The 9,770-nt window shown below is 47.5% G+C and overlaps 1 pseudogene; it reads left to right on the forward strand.

The window, feature by feature from the left end:
- Positions 1-9,509, forward strand: part of LOC102867606 — a 14,124-nt pseudogene extending 4,615 nt beyond the window's left edge.
- Positions 9,510-9,770: the final 261 nt, after the last annotated feature.

A 9,770-nucleotide genomic window follows, 5' to 3' on the forward strand; every position in this document is an offset into this window, starting at 1 on the left:
CCCCCCCCCGAGGTAATATTTTTAAACTCAATGCTCCTGAGTACTTCATAGTATTCCCTTGTGTGATTGTACCAACATTTCTCAACTCATTCAGTTGTGGTTGGACATTTGGGCTGTTTCCATGTTCTTGCAATGGTGAATAATGCTGCTGTGAACATTGGTGTACAAATCTGCATTTGTGTCTCAGTTCTAATTTCCTTGGTGTATATTCCTAGTAGTGGAACAGCTGGGTCATATAGAGATTCTATGTTCAGATTTTTTAGGAAATAACAAACTGCCTTCCAGAGTGATTGTATCATTTTAGAATCCCACCAAGGTGTATGACAGTTCCCACGTCTCCATATCTTCTCCAACATTTATTGCTTGCTGCCCTGCAAAACTTTGCCACTGCTAGTGGGGTGAGATGGTATCTCATTTTGGTTTTGATTGACACCTCTCTTATTATCAGTGATTTTGAGTATTTCTTTGTGTGTTTGTCGGCTTTCTGAATGTCTTTATGAAAAGTCTTTCCCTGTCTTTTGCCTATTTTGTAATTGGATTATCAGTCTTTTTCTCCCAGAGGCCCAGGAGTGTTCTGTAAACTTTTGTTTTGAGATCCTTGTCTGAGAGGGTATTGCCAAATGTTTTCATCCTGTTGGGAAAAGATTTTTTTATGAGATTTAATGGGATTTAATCTTTAGAAAGTCTCATTCATCAGTTTTAGCCTCTCCAGATGGTGCATTTCTGACTGCATTTGTAAGCCTCTTTATACCATCGACTAGGCCTTCTAAGCTTGGTCCCAGTTACACAACAGCTTCTTAATCTAGGAATATGTTTCATATAAACATAAGTTAGTGTTCTGGGATTCCCATTCTTAATGTTCACCATAGTTTGTTATGATCCAGTCAAATGTCTTTGCATAGTCAGTAAAGCACAAATAGTCATTTTTCTGGTATTCTCTGTTTTAGCCAGGGCCTTTCTGACATCAGCAGTAATATTCCTGGTGCCATGGCCTCTTCTAAATCCAGCCTGAACTTCTGACAATTCTCTGCAATGTACTTCCAGCCATTTTTGATGATTCAGTAATATTTTGCTTGCATGTACTATTTATGATATTATTTGATAGTGTCTATATTCTGTTGGATCACCTATCTTGGGAATGGGCACAAACGTGGACCTCTTTCAGAAAATCGGCCAAGTAGCTGTCCTCCAAATATCCTGGCATAAACTGGTGAGCTGTTAGTTGAAAACTAACATCTTTGATTTTAGTTGAAACATCAAAGACATCATCCATTAAGAGGGAAAAGACAGAAGAGGAAGAAAAGATCAAAATGGGTGAGAGGAGTCTCTTAAAATTGCACTAGAGCATCAAGAAGCCAAAACAAAGGGAAGAAACGCAGAAGTAAAAGAGATGAACAGAAGATTTCAAAGGACAGCTCGAGAAGACAAACAAAAATAATATTATGGAATGTGCAAAGAACTGGAATTAGAGAATAAAAAGGGAAGAGCTTGCTTTGCACTTCTCAAGTTGAAAGAACAGAAAACCAACTCAAGCTTCAAGTTGCAATACTGAGAGATGCTATGGGCAAAATCTTGAATGATCATGAAACATCAAAAGAAGATGGATGGAATATGTAAAAAAAAACCCCAAACACCTGGTTGTAGGGAGCTCTGGTGGCCTAGTGGCCTAGTGGCAAGAAGCTGCACTATAATACCAGAGGTGTGCAGTTCAAATCCACTAGATGCTCTGCTGGAGAAGGAGGGACAATCTCCTCCTGTACCAGCTAGATCTGATTTGATGGTACACATACAAAAATAAAATTAAAAATTTTTTTAAAAAAATAACTGATTGACACTGAAAATTTTCAGGATGTATCATATGAACAAGAGCCATTGGTGATGAAGGAATCCATTCAAGCTGCACTAAAGGCAATAGCCAAAAAGAAGTCCCCTGGAATTGGTAGGATATCAACTGATGTGTTTCAACTAACAAATTTACAGATAGAAATTGATAATTATAGCCCTTTACCTCTGTTAGGGACCTCTCCAAAGTATTGAAGAGCAATGGTGTCTCTCTGGAGACTAAGGTGTTCCTGATACAGGCCATGGTCTTTTCTATCACTTGTTATGCATCAGAGAGTTGGACAATGACCAAGGAGGATAGAAGGAAAATTGATGCCTTTGAACTGTGGTGCTGGAGAAGAGTATTAAATATACAATGGACTGCTAAGAAAATGAACAGGTTCATCCAAGAGAGGGTTAAACCAGGCTGCTCCTTAGAGGCGAGGATTCTGAAGCTTCGTCTGGCATACTTTGGACATGTTGCAAGGAGGGACAGGTCCTTGGAGAAGGATGTCATGCTTGGGAGGGTGGAGGGACAGCTCAGGAGAGGAAGACCCTCTATGAGGTGGATTGATTCAGTGACTGGGGTAATGAGAATGGGTGTGTCAGAGACAGTGTGTTTGGAACAGGACAGAGCAGGGTTTAGGGCTATTGTACATAGAGTCACTGAGTTGCAGGTAACTCGATGGCACCTAACAACAACAACAACCCTCTAACACTCATTCTATGTTCCTCTCACTCTGGGAGCACCTTGGCTGGTAGGTAGGGATTCTCCCACGCTTGGACTTCTTGTTCGATGCCATCTAATCCACTCCCATTCATACTGACAGAATGAAACCCTGTTCAGTCCTTGCCCTTCCCACAATCTCTGCTGGTCTCAAGCCCGTCACATTAGTCACTGCGCCAAAACATCTCACTGAGGGTCTTCCTGTCTTTCGCTGAGCCCCTCATTTTTCAAGCATGATGCCTATCTGTGAGGGCTGTTGCCTCCTGATAACATGCCCAAAGAGTGTCACATCCGGCAGGGGGCCCAAGTTTTCTCTCTCTGCAAGGCCTCAGTCCTTGGGGGTCCTGTCTTTGTTGGTTTCTGCAGTGTCCCACTGACTATTGTTAGAAGATAGTGGTCCGTCGGTTCACATGGTTCTCTTTGCCTCACTGTGCGGTGGAACTCAATTATCTTTCCGTAAACAAGGTCAAGTAAGCAGCAGCCCTCCTTTTGCCTATGAGGCTAGTAGCCTGAGAAGTTTGACAAAACCAAAAGACAGCCTCAGGTTCTAATGTAATGGAGACATGGCTGTGTTTCCTGATGGAAGCCCCTACAGAATGGGATCTTCAAACCTGCCAAGACCAATGTCATGGTTTGGAGTCCTTAAATGCAGACCTCAAGATGAGGTTTTGTGTGTGACTGATTTATTAAGAAACACTGATAAGGAGCTCTGGTGACGTAGTCTGAAGGGAGTGGCCCCTTTCTGGTGGATCTGTCCACCAGTGTGTCCACAGGAGAAAGATGGACAGTCTCCTCCTGTGTGATTTACAGCCTTGGGAAGCCTTCTGGAGTGTCAGCTGTGAGTTGAAAATTGAGTTTGGCAAGGGAGAGAGGGAAGCAGGAAGAAACTGAGCAAGGGTGCCAGTTTGGGCACCATCCGAGCCCCACCCAGATCCCACAGGCAAGCTCTGGAGTGAGTCTCCACTCACCTGGGCAAGAGAGTGGAGCTTTCGTACACTGTATGTTAAGAGCCATCCTTGGCTAAGGGCTGTCCGCCAGTGCTTGTAGTTCCCAGCTATTTCAGCTTTCTGAGACAGGAGGTAAAGTCAACTATGAGAGCTGAAGGGCGGTGGAAGCAAAAATACACCATCGCTAATACTTTGCTGTTGAATTGAATGCGACCCATTGTGACTCTATAGGACAGAACAGAGCTGCTCTGGGGTTTCCAAGGCTGTAGGTCATTGGAGGCAGACTGTCTCATCTTTCTCCTGTGAAGCAGCCTGTGGGTTTGAAACACTGACCATTTGCCTGGTAGCTAAGCCACTGTGCAACCAGGACTCCATATATTGTAGAAATGAGAAGGAAACTTTTCTCAGAGGATTATTAAGGAGTAAGTGCAAGTATGTTGTGATGATGGTGCAAACTTCTGTTACCATGTTAACGAGCCTTGAATTGTGTACCTGAGAAACTGGTGCGTAGTTAATGGTTGATGAGGAAGGCACGCTCCCCATCTCATGGGGCAGATTCTAGGCACACAAAGTGCTGCTGGTGCTGGGATTGAATCTTCACCCTTCCTTCAGGCTAAATGCAGGTCCATTGCCAAGCTCCTCTCACTATATAATTAGTCCCTTGGTGGAAGTGGTGCAGTCTGGCATGCCATGGTGATGGATAAAGCGTTCTGTATGACTTCAGGTGGAAATCCTGGCAAAAATATCGAACAGGAAAGGCAAATATGAGCTTAGAATTCTATTTCCATGAGGATTGATTGTTATATTACTCATGATGGAAGATATCCAATCTAATAAATTTGCCACCATCTTGGTTTCCTGGGAAGTCATTCCATTTGGGCGATATTGGGCAGTGCCGGCTTCCATTACTGGCAGTGTGAGCACCCCACAGAGGCAGTAGCCCCATGGATTTTGGTGACCTGGAGCCTGTGTTCAGTGTGTGAAAACCTATCTCTGCTCCTAAGGCCATTTCATTCATGAGCCTATTATAGGGCTAAGGGAGCTCCGGTGGCCTAGTGGCAGGAAGCTGCACTGCAATGTTGAAGGAATGCGGTTCGAAGCCACCAGCTGCTCCATGGGAGAAGGATGGGCAATCAGACTCCTCCTGCTTGATTAACTGCTTCTGAAAACCCGCTGGAGGGTCAGCTCTGGATTGGTTCCAACTCTACGGTACACAACAACAACAACAAGAATTGAGCAAAGACAGGACTAGCTGGGGGGAAAGTTGCCTGAGTTCGTAGGATAGAAATCTTGTTTGACAAGATTTCTCTGCAGTGGTTAGTTACCATCTGGTGAATGTTTCCATGGGGCAGAATATCTTCATAAACTGTGCCAATTTAAAGAGACCCAGGAACATACCTACCTCCTTATCATCAATTTCATATTTACAAGTGACTGGCCAGTTATAAATCCTGCCCATAAATTAGTATAGATCTAGACCTCAGGACATCTCCTCTCCTTCCACTGACGGGACAATCAGAAGTACCTGTTAAAAGTCTGCTTTGAGGGAGTTTCCTTTCAGCACTAGCACTCAGGGCTGCTCGTGAGCAGAGTGTAATGCGTCCTCCGTCTGCCTGCGTCTCATGGTGGGGTACCATGCACACACGACATAAACCAGCCCCTAGTGGTCACAGGGAACTCCCCAGAATAGAGGACAAAGCAGGAAAGGGCAGGGTTCTTGCAAGTCTAAGCCAAAATCAGGTATTTTCCTTTTGCCTTCTGGGCCTACTCCAGCCCAATTGGTGAATATATTTCCATTGAATGCCAAAGTGGTATTGCTCATATTCAATTTTACGGTTTAGAGGAACAAATGAGATCTAGTATATGAGTTTTATATTGCTACATAGCAAATTACTAAAGGCTTAGTGGTTTAAAGACAATATCCACCTATTACCAGATTTAAATCAAAGTGCTGGCCAGGGCTGCATTCTCACCTGAAGCGAGTTCTCTTCTGAGTTCATTTAGGGTGTTAATAATTCAATTCCTTGCCACTATGACACAGAAGGCTATGCTGTCTTGCTCTCAGTTGAAGGTCACTTTCAGTTCCTAGTGATTACCCCTTGATCCTAGCCACACATCAACAACAACAATAAAAGGACTATGAAGAAGATTTGAAAGGGAGTAAGGAAACCAAAAGATGCCGTCCCTATAGAGGCCCCATTACCATTCCTAGGCTTGTAGAGGTGAGGGATGGAACCGTTATGGGAACCTAGGAGAGAGCTGCATGCAGAAACTTGAGCAATGTCCTTCCGTTAAGGGATGTCTTGCAAGAAGAAAGCTGGAAGAATAAGTGGGCCGGCGGCCTCTTTCCTCCCACTCTCCAGTCTTCTCCTGAGGATCCTTAATGGCTGAGTCCAGCCACAGCCAGAGGGACAAAGAAGCCCCTTCACGGAGTTCTCCTAGGTCAGCCTCTTGAGACACAGAGCAGGACAGAAGGGAGGGACATGGTCTGGGGTCCGGGTGGGTGGGCACAGGAACACACACAGCCAGCAGCCAAGTCACACAGCCAGTCTCCACCGGTACCTGGTAACTAGATTGGGTCATTTTTCCAACGCAGGAGAGCTGTTGGTAGACGAGAGCACGCTGGGTTCCAAAGCCCTAGAGGACCACACTCTGATGATCCCATTGGGGGTGACAGGGACTTCACACGTGCCTCACAGTGCCCCACGATCTGCAGGGTCATGAGGTCTGAGAGGCAGGGCCGGAGCCTAGACCTAATGCAGAGCCTGCTCTTTCTCTGATGCCCCATAAAGCTAACCACCGTAAACAGTTACCCAGTGAGTGGGTCAGAGCTGTGTCCCAGGAGTGGGGATGCAGCCTCTAATCAGAGCCCCCTTACTCAGTGAGACTCGTCTTTGGTGGTGTTGGTACGTGGTGCAGCTGTGTCTTTAATTTTCCAAACCCTCTGTCTATCCTTCTTCTGGCCTCTTAATGGGAGCCAGACAGGAAGGAGATCGGGACTCTGTTCATAGGGGCTGGTCCCTCTGGGTACAATCTAGGGAACAGAAGAGCCAAGAATGGCTCTGTGTGTCTGTGATACAAAGAGTATCCAGCTCCACATCTCAGATGTGACATGGCAAAACCGAGCTCTCGTTTTTATCACCTGCCGCATGCTCCCTCTACTCCATTATCACCTCCAGCCCAGATGATGGCAGGGCCTTTCAACCAGCATTTGTCCACTCTTCTCTCCACCCCACATCATCCACTCCCCATAAATGGCTACAAGTAATCTTTATAAAATATAATTCAAACATAACCCCCTTATTTCAAAACCTCCGGTAGCATTCACATGGGTTACTGTCAAACCAAATCCCACTCATGGTGATCCCGTGTGAGCAGACTAGAACCGGACACTCCAGGGTTTCCAGGTGACTTTCGGGAGCAGAGTGCCAGGAATTTCTTTGAGGTGCCTCTTGGTTTATGCAAATTTTCAGTTAGTAGCTGAATACTTAGACATGAGTGCTTAACCCACTACTCTTCAAGTGAGCTCTGGTGGCTTAGTGGTAAGGAATTGCACTGCCACTCCAGAGCTACGTGGTTCAAATCCACCAGCTTCCTTGTGGGAGAAAGATGGGCAATCTCTTTCTGTTTGATATACTGCCTCTGAAAATCCACTGGAGGGTTAGCTATGGATAGATTCTGACTTGATGGTTTTCAGCAACAACAACTCTTTAAATAAAACCCCAAGCACTGGGCCCAGTCTGCTAGGGTCTGGCCTCCTTGCATCTACCTCTGAGTTCAGGGCTATAGGAGTAAATTAATGATAAGGCTTGGTTTATACACAAGACGCATCTATGTTCATTTATTTGTTTTTAGTAATGTAATAAACAAGACTGTGCCAATCGTGGTAACGGGTACCCATGGTGGACAGTGTTGGTTGGAGCCTCCCAACTAAAACAAGCCTGGAAACAGGAGCGGCATCCACTTCTGAAATGGCTTGCCTCCAGAAACTCTATGTACGAACAGTGCTCAGGCTGTTCGTTCATGGGGTCGCTAGGAGTCGTCTACGACTCGACGGCACCAAACAACAACAACAACAATAAACACTGATGGATTGCAGACACAATCCTGGGTTGATAAATCCCCACCTAGTCACCTGGTACCCCACCCAAGGCCCTGCCTCCTCACCCAGAGTCACAGCCATCCTGAATCCCTGAACCCTGCTCACTCTGCTTGTCTTTTATGATCTCATCCCATCCACATGTGTTACTGAAAAGCTTTTCTTTTTCCTGTTTGAGTCTGCAGGGCTAAGTCTTCCCTTAATTGTATATTGCTCACGTTCACCCATGTGGTCATGGGCTGTTGCTGTCATTTGTTTTATCTGCTGCACCACATCGCTGTGGGGTGCCGGGTCCTTCTCCCCACCCCTCAGATGGCACTATGCATGCAGGTTGCCAGTTGAGTGTCACCACTCCTGCCTGCAGGCTCATTTCTCCGCTCAGCTTCCACACCCTGCCTTTCTCCTCCGTGTCCAACACCCTCTGAGCTCACCCCTAGCTCTAGGCCTTTGCACTCGCTGCTTCCTTTTTGCTTGACTGGCTCTTGCTCACTCTTCCAGTTTCAGCTCTACGACCTGGTCTGAGTCACCTGACTCTGCCATTCTCCCCTCCCTAGAACTACCCTCAAGAACCCCAGTCTCCCTGGAGGTTTAGAAGGGTCATGTTTGGTAAGCCCACAACAAATGGTCAAGAGCTGGGCCAGGAGAAGGGTTCAGTGATGCGAGAGCCGGGGAGGTAAGGCTTGAATGTTGTGGCAGGGGACTTGTGCATACCTGTGTTCTTCAAAGTGTGTTCAGCTTTGGTCTCAGAGGCCTCCAGGATGCAACTAGGATGCTTCAGGCCTCGGAGGAAGGGCAGTTGCTATATGTATTTTAATATAAAGCAACCAAGTTTCCACCCAAATTTATCCCTCAGAGGAGAGGAGTTGCCTTCCAGTGGGTTCTTTTCATAGTTTCTCACTTTATGGGACACGGTGCTCTGTGACTTTAAAACTTTGGCTGGAAGGCACATTAGACAACACAATCTCAATTGTTTCAGACATTTCTCAGTCACTTGAAAAAGCACTTTTGTATTCATTCAGAGAGTGATGACTCACTTGAGGGCAGCTGGAGCTCAGCAGACCCTTTCTGCAGAAGAGGAAACTGAGGCCCAGCGAAGCAGACTGACTTCCCTAGGCAACACAGACATCTGGGACAAAGCCAACCTCGAGGACAGTGTGGATGAGGGGAGGGTCGGAGAACAGTGGACAGGCGCAGGGGACAAAGCCTGAGGCCTTGGCTCAAGGCAGGAGTGATGCTGATGGGGGAGGCATCAGATCAGGAGCCAGAGACCTGAGTTCTAATCTAACCCCTGGCTTCCCCACTAACGGTCCTTGTGACCCTGGGCAAGTTGTCCAGCCCCTGGCCCTGCCCCAGCTAAGAAGACCATGTAACAGGCTTCTCCCAGCGTAGTGTGAGGCGCCCTCTTCTGCAGAGCAGAGAGGGGTGCTCCCGTCGGTGTGGGAGCTGGATGTGCCAGATGCGCAGATGGACTTAGGATGCTGTAGGAAAAGACCCTGCCCCGCATCTCGGGGTCCCTGGGGCAGCGGGGCGGAGCCTGGTGGAAGGCGCCCATCGGTAGAAGGGCGCGGGCTCAGTGCTGGGCCTCGGCCACGCTCAGCTCTCAGCCCCACAGGCTGGGTGATTTTCACCGTGGGAACATGTGTTTGCCACCACGGGCCTTGAATGTCTTGTAAAACTCACAATTTGTTCAGAAGAATAAACAGCATAAAAGGGGATGCAGAGCCTTCATCCTGGGCTGGGCAGGGGCGGGGTGGGCTCGCGGGCTGGTTTCCATTTAAACCAGATTTGGTGGCGTCTGTGCTCGAGGCGCTCGGAGCGCTGCCTGGCACGGATGGCGCGGGGCTGCGGCCGCCGCCGAAGGGCACAGTCCCTCACCTTCCTCACCTGTAAACCGGGTCGCTGTGGCTCCTCGTAGGCGTAATAAAGGCAGAGTGTTTACAAGTACCTGGTGCGGAGTCAGGATGGGGAAGGATTAGCTGGGGAAGGACGTGTCTGAGAAGCGTGATACCCAGTGGGGCCGCGGGGGAGGCCTTGGAGCAGCCTGAAGAGGGAGGGCAGGCCTCCAGGAAGAGCTTTCACTAGATAAACTCTCCAGGTACAGAGGGTGCACAGGGAAGGCAGGGTGGTGGCCTGGCAGAGAGAGGGACACGTGCTAATGCTGGTCTTCCAGATGTGA

The sequence above is a fragment of the Elephantulus edwardii genome, unplaced genomic scaffold, assembly GCF_000299155.1.
Source record: "Elephantulus edwardii isolate Elephantulus edwardi_28Jun2011 unplaced genomic scaffold, EleEdw1.0 scaffold00005, whole genome shotgun sequence".
NCBI classification, from domain to species: Eukaryota; Metazoa; Chordata; class Mammalia; order Macroscelidea; family Macroscelididae; genus Elephantulus; species Elephantulus edwardii.